The sequence below is a fragment of the Oreochromis aureus genome, linkage group 3 (genome assembly GCF_013358895.1).
Source record: "Oreochromis aureus strain Israel breed Guangdong linkage group 3, ZZ_aureus, whole genome shotgun sequence".
Lineage (NCBI taxonomy): Eukaryota > Metazoa > Chordata > Actinopteri > Cichliformes > Cichlidae > Oreochromis > Oreochromis aureus.
This window is the reverse complement of record NC_052944.1, coordinates 114,982,181-114,989,491: the sequence shown is the minus strand read 5'-3', so window position 1 is coordinate 114,989,491 and position 7,311 is coordinate 114,982,181. Positions and strand designations below refer to the sequence as shown.

Here is a 7,311-nt window from a genome sequence, read left to right as displayed (position 1 = left end):
AGAAGAGTTTGAGCTGCATGTGAATGAGTCTCTCTGACAGCTGATTGGTGCTGATTACAGCTGTCAGCTGATGTGTTAGTTTCACTCATGATTAAACAACTTCGATTCAAACTGAGGAGATAAAACAGTCCAAATGTGGATAAAACCATGTGATTCATGTGTCTCCAGGAATAAAGTCAGAGCCTGCAGGAGCTCCAAGTTCATCCTTGTTTCCTCAGACTGTTTGAATTCAGTGTGTCAGAGAAACAGAAACAGAAACATGGAGGTGTGTTCATGACAGCATCTGATTCCTGATGTCAGACAAACTACATAATTCAGCAGAGCTGATGTGGAGCTCAGATCTGCATCAACATGAAGTTCACTAGGACAGTCACAGATATCATGTGTGAACATCATGTGATCCTAAAGTGTCTGAGAGCCCATAAAAGAGCTTTAATTCATACTGAGGTCAGAGTTTACAGTGAGCTGACTGTATCACACTCAGAGCTGTTCCTAATGTTCTGTCAGTTTCTCCTTGTTGTGTTTTGTTATTGGAAAGTCTTACATTTCTGAGTCAGCAGGTGAGATCAGGTTTCTGTGATCCCTGATCTGGATCATGTGACCTGGTTTCTAGGTTACACGACAGGTCAGAGGTCAGCGACTGTAACTCAGTTACTCCTGTTAATGTGAACTCACTGAGTGTTTGTGGTTTACCTCTCAGACTGACTGAGGTCCACAAGAAGATGATGATGGAGGAAGAGGAGGACAGAGCAGAGTCTGCAGGATCCAGCTGTCCGTCTGTGAGGAGTGACCAGTCCAAAGGTCGACCTCCAAACTTCAGTGGTGAACCTGGACCAATGAGGTCAGAGAGCTGTGATGACTCCTTTACATGTTTGTGTTTCCTGGATAAATCTGACCTGAAACATCCTCAGATTGTTACAAAGATTGATTAAAAAGAAAACAATGAAAGAGAAAAGATGAAAATGTTAGACTTGGTCATTTGCTGTTTGAGGACAGTGATGCTCATATCTGTGGGGAAAGTGTGACCTGAGTGGGTTCATGTTTGTCTTTAAAGAGCTGCTCTGATTCTTTGTGTCTGATCTGTTAAACAGTCTGAGAGGTCACACAGAGACCCAGCAGCTAAAGCCTGGATCATACTGGCTGCTGTTAATCAGACTCCATCAGGACAACACTGAACCACAGTGGGTGGATGTAGTGGATAAATCCCACCATACTGATGCTCAGATTTAATCACAGGGAACAGAATCAGATGTTACCTCAGATTGTGACCTTTGGAGTGGACGATGCAGATTTCAATAGAGAATATTATAATAATAATAATAATTATTATTATAATATTACCAAAAGTACTGACTCGTCTGCCTTCACACACATGTAAACCTGAGTGACATCATATTCTGAATCCACAGCATTTGATATGATGTCAGTTTATGAGTTCAACATATAACAGCTTAAACTGTTCTACAAGAGTTGATGACAACTTTATTTTTGGCACAGTGCAGCCATACAAGTACTGTCGCCCTGGCAACCACCAAACCTATAGTCCTCAGTCAGATTGTCAGATGGAGAAGTGTGATTGGTCACTCTGGAGAACACGTCTCCACTTGCCGTGTGCTTTGTGATGTAAGGCTTGGATGCAGCTGGTTGCCATGGAAACCTCTTTAATGACACTTTGTTCTTGAGCTCATCTGAAGGCCAAATTAAGTTGTGATTGGCTCTGCAGAAACTCTGCACTTCACCATCCACTGACCCCACTCTGTGATTTCCACCACGCGGGACTTCACTGAGCTCCTGAGAGCTATTCTTTCACAGATACTTGTAGAAGCAGTCTGCATGCCCAGGTGCTGATTTGGTACGTATACGGTCACGGAAGAGACAGGAACACCTGAGTTCAGTGTTTTGGATGGTGAGTGAATTCTGTTGGCAGTATCCTCCTTCAAACCGAGGCAAAAATTGAGCATTTCTTGTGGTTTCCTGCCTATTTGGAGCTAAAAGAGGCCACGAAACATTAGATATCAATGGAAAGCCCAGGATGTCCTCTATCTAGCACAGCAGGAGTTAGTAGGGCAGCTTGAATAACTCAAAAGATATAGACCGAAAACAAATGTCCATTACAGAGGACATAAATAGGCTGCTTCTCACGAGGATATTGTGTATATGAAGTAAGTGTCTGAAGAAAGTAAGACAGACACAAATCAAACAAGTCATTGTTCCAAAGAACGTCAAAGAAAAGTAAGAAAATGTTTTAGAAGCTTCAAACTGACGGGAACGATCAGCAGGTACAGAAATGTTTAGAGCTGCTGCACAAAGTCGTCACAGCAGATTCTGTCAGCAATGTTTCCCATATTTCTTTGATCTTTTAGATGGATCGTACTGCAATGAATGATCACCTGGAACAGGTTTTCTTTTTCTTCCTGGATACGACTCATTTAAAAACTATATTAACTGCTGGAAGTCATTTAAAAACCATTTGGACAAACATGGAAACAATCTGTCATGTTGTCCTGTGACAAAAGGTTTCCAAAAATATAATTTAAAGTCTGCAGTTCTAATCTAACAGTTGTAGTGTGATCAGTGGAGAGAAAGCTTTGAAAATGATGGTGGTGACGCTTCACTCCTGAGACTGAACTTAGGAAGTATTGTAAAATATTTAAACCCTATGTAGACGTCCTGGAGCCTTCATCTCACAGCAGAGAACAGTCTCATTAGTTTTACTCAGAGGAAAACTTGTCCTGATCAAAATGAGGTTGTGGGAAAAGAACAGGAGAATTAGATAAATAATAAATGAATAAATACTGGAGCTACTGGAGTCAGTGTGGACATAGAGTCACAAGAACCCAGAGACGCTACAGAAGCTGATCTGTTAGTGTTCCCTTTGATTGCTTCCTTTCCTCAGTCTTTCCTACCTCTCCTCCTTCTTAGTAATTGTTGTTTGATTTGACACTAGGACCAGTGTGCAGTGTGGGTTCCCCTCAGACTGAGTGGGAGAGGGTTGGCCCACTGCATGACCCCCTGACTGTGACAGAGTCAGCGGTGGGTTGATTGTCATAGCTTCTCCTGTGCTGTCCCCTCTCAACAGTTTCTGACCATGTTTCTGTTGCAGACATGCTAACAATGCTAATGTTAAACGCTGCATAACTAATACTGGGACAAGGCTTACATGTTGTGTTAAATAATAAAGAATCAGTAAAGACAAAGATGTTTGGACTTGTGTGTGTTTGATCCTGCAGCTGGAGCAGCTGTCAGAAACCACATCTGTAATGTGGCACCGAGTACAGTCTGACTGACAGCTGGGACACTTTTGTTTTAGCTGCTTAGAGTTGATGCTGGAGGGGAACCTGCTCACCTTGGATGTGTTTCTGTGACTAATCAGTTACTTCTTGAAAATGAACTAAACCAAGCTAATCTGCACACTGACTGGAAAACATGAAGAATATAAGCAGCACCCTCTGATGGAAGGCTTTTATTGTGAAGTCTTTGCAGGAAGTGTGTATTCATAGCAAACTGCAGGCAGATCACTGAGTGTTTAATAAGACAGGCAGACAGGAAAAGCAGCTCATTAGTGTTGATGAAATCAATGAAGCATCACTTTGTTTGCAGTCTGAACGCTGCCCTCAAACAGAAAAGTATTTCCACTTTACTCTGTGACCATCACAACTTCTGCATCATCTTTTACATTTGAATAGTTTTTAGCTAAAGTTTTAGTGATGAAGAAATGTGTTCACAGAGAGAGGAAGAGGAGTGGTGTCTGTGAGGAGGAGCAGCTGTCCTGCTGTGCTTTGTGTCAGGACGTCCTGAAGGATCCAGTCTCTACCAGCTGTGGACACTGGTTCTGCAGACAGTGCATCTGCTCATACTGGGACCAGTCTGCTTCATCAGGAGACTCCTCCTGTCCCCAGTGTGGAGAAAGATCCAGAAGCAGAGCTGGACTGCAGACAGCCAGTCAGAGCAGCTGTGTACAAAGTAAGACTGAACATCTGTCTGCTGATGGACTCGTTTCTGAAAACTGGACTTCTTGTTGTTGTTCAGACATTGAAGAGTTTTCTTTCTGTTTTTCTTTCTTTCAGCAGATGTTGGTCTGCAGGAGGTTTTAGATGAACATAAGATCAGTCTGAGGAGGAGATGTGAACGTGTGACTGAAGGAAGTGATGAAACAGGAAGTAGAACCCTCCTCAACAGGATCTACACTGAGCTCTACATCACAGAGGGACAGAGTGAAGAGGTTCATACCCAACATGAGGCGAGGCAGCTGGAGACAGCTTCCAAGATGGACGCCCATGACGCTCCAATCAGGTGCCAGGACATCTTTAAAGCCTTCCTGACCAACAGAGACCCATCAGAGTGGTTCTGACCAACGGCGTGGCTGGTGTTGGAAAAAACCTTCTCAGTGCAGAAGTTCACTCTGGACTGGGCAGAGGGCTTGGAGAACCAACATGTCAGTGTGGTGGTTCTGCTTTCATTCAGGGAGCTGAACCTGATCAGAGATGAGCAGTACAGTCTTCTGGAGCTGCTCCATGTTTTCCATCCAACATTACAGAAGGTCACAGCAGAGAAGCTGGCTGTCTCTCAGCTTTTGTTCATCTTTGACGGCCTGGATGAAAGCAGACTTTCATTGGATTTCACCAACAGGAAGCTGCTGTCTGATGTCACACAGAAGTCATCAGTCAGCCAGCTGCTGACAAACCTCATCCAGGGAATCTGCTTCCCTCGGCTCTCGTCTGGATAACTTCCCGACCGCAGCAGCCAATCAGATCCCTCCTACATGTGTTGACAGGCTAACAGAAGTACGAGGCTTCACTGACGCCCAGAAGGAGGAGTACTTCAGGAGGAGATTCAGTGATGAAGAGCTGTCCAGCAGAATCGTCTCCCACATGAAGACATCCAGGAGCCTCCACATCATGTGTAGTATCCCACTCTTCTGCTGGATCACTGCTACAGTTCTGGAGCACATGTTGACTACAGAGCAGAGAGGAGAGCTGCCCAAGACCCTGACTGACATGTACTCACACTTCCTGCTGGTTCAGACAAAGAGGAAGAAGAACAAGTACCATGAGGGACATGAGATGAGTCCACAGGAGCTGACGGAGGCTGACAGGGAAGTTCTTCTGAAGCTGGGGAGGCTGGCGTTTGAACATCTGGAGAAAGGAAACATCATGTTCTACCAAGAAGACCTGGAGCAGTGTGGTCTGGATGTGACAGAGGCCTCGGTGTACTCAGGAGTTTGTACAGAGATCTTCAAAAGAGAGTGTGTGATCTTCCAGAAACCAGTCTACTGCTTTGTTCATCTGAGCATTCAGGAGTTTCTGGCTGCAGTCTACATGTTCCACTGTCACACCAACACGACAACAAAGGTCGTTGTGGACTTCATGAGAACAGACTACACTGAGTCATCTCTCAATGTTTTCCTTAGACGAGCCATGGAGAAATCCCTCCAGAGTAAAAATGGCCACCTGGACCTGTTTGTTCGCTTCCTTCATGGCCTCTGTCTGGAGTCCAACCAGAGACTCTTAGGAGGTCTGCTGGGTCAGACAGAGAACAGTCCAGGAACCATCCAGAGAGTCATCAACAACCTGAAGGAGATGAACAGTGATGAAATCTCTCCTGACAGAAGCATCAACATCTTCCACTGTCTGATGGAGATGAACGACCTCTCAGTACATCAGGAGATCCAAGAGTTCCTGAAGTCAGAGAACAGATCAGAGAAGGAACTCTCTGAGATCCAGTGCTCGGCTCTGGCCTTCATGCTGCAGATGTCAGAGGAGGTTCTGGATGAGTTGGACCTTCAGAAGTACAACACATCATTTTGGGGACGACAGAGACTGATTCCAGCTGTGAGGAACTGCAGGAAGGCTGGGTGAGTCCAGATTGGTTCATCAATATCATAAGGGTAGAGCAGTAGATTTCTTATGCAGAAATACACCAGGGGTTCTGTAGGTTATTGAAAAGGCTGAAATTAAAATAAAGGAAAATTACAGATTTCAGATCAGATTTCCAAATTAAATTAGCTGTCAGTATTATATTTTATATGAATACTTAACAAAGCCATTAAGATACATTTATAAATAATGTTTTCATGGTTTTATGTGACTTAATTTTGATGCGCCCTTGGTTATCCCAGGTTTATTAATTTTTATCATGTAGTGATGTGGAATAAGTCACTGTTAACTTCTTTAACATCAAAGATAAGTAATTAAGATTAAAGTAATTAGTGAATGTCAATGGACAGATATCAGCTAAACACCTGAATCTAAAAAAGTATTGTCAAAACATTAGCCTGGACCCTTCTTTGACTTGTTGAAGTGAAAAAAAATCTCTCACTGTCTATCATTGTGACAGGAGATTTTGTAAAAACTTCATCATAATGTAATTGTGTGGATGCTTTATGCATCCACACTATTGAGTTCCTGTTTCTCTTTATTCTTTATTGTGTGGATGCTTTAGGCATCCACACTATTGAGTTCCTGTTTCTCTTTATTCTTTATTATTCCAGTTGCCACTTTTTGTACGTTTTTTGGCACTTAACTACTTTCACAATTTTCAGCCGATTTTCACCGTTCAAATTTTAAACTATTCTGCTATTTCTGCTAATGTGTGCTATGACTTTTGGTATTTTTGCTGTTATACTTTTTAAAATATTAAGCTTTTTTCTTTAATTTGTCCCATTGAAATGAATGGAAATTTCTGCAATTCTGCTAAAACTTGCTCGTTTTTGAAACTTAACTACTTTCTCATACTTTCGCCTAGAACAACCATTCAAACTTTAAAATGTTCACAAATTATTGGGCTATTCATGAATGATTCAGCTTTTTCATATCTGTTACCGCTTTTCATCTTATCCCTCTTTAAGTTTTGAGTTTCATCTTTGTGATTTTTCACAAAATACATGCGTTGTTATGGTTGCTATGCAGTTGGTTCTAAGTGAGCCACTGTACCTTTGGCAATTTTCTCTTCATGTCCGAACAACTTCTTGCTACTTGATTAATTTTCACTTAACTTCCACAAATTATACATCAAAACGTAGGTATTTTTGCTGGCTTTCAGAAAATGTCACTATCATTGTTGTGGGATTTATAGAATTTTGGCAAATCTCCTCAGACCAACACAAAGTCTGAAAACTCTCCATAGAAAGTCAATGGAGAGTTTGTTCAAAATCACCGCTGGATTTCTCTAATGAGAGGCATTTTCGAATCGTCATATCTCCTTAACGAAGCGAAGTTAAGACATGAGGCTTGTGCCAATATATCTTCAGACACTCCTGGCGCTCACAATTCAAGAATTTCTTTCTCATCTATTACCATTTGGCCATGAATT

The 7,311-nt window shown here is 42.4% G+C and overlaps 1 pseudogene; it reads left to right on the top strand.

The window, feature by feature from the left end:
• Window positions 1–259: 259 nt before the first annotated feature.
• Window positions 260–7,311, top strand: part of LOC120435081 — a 226,827-nt pseudogene continuing 219,775 nt past the window's right edge.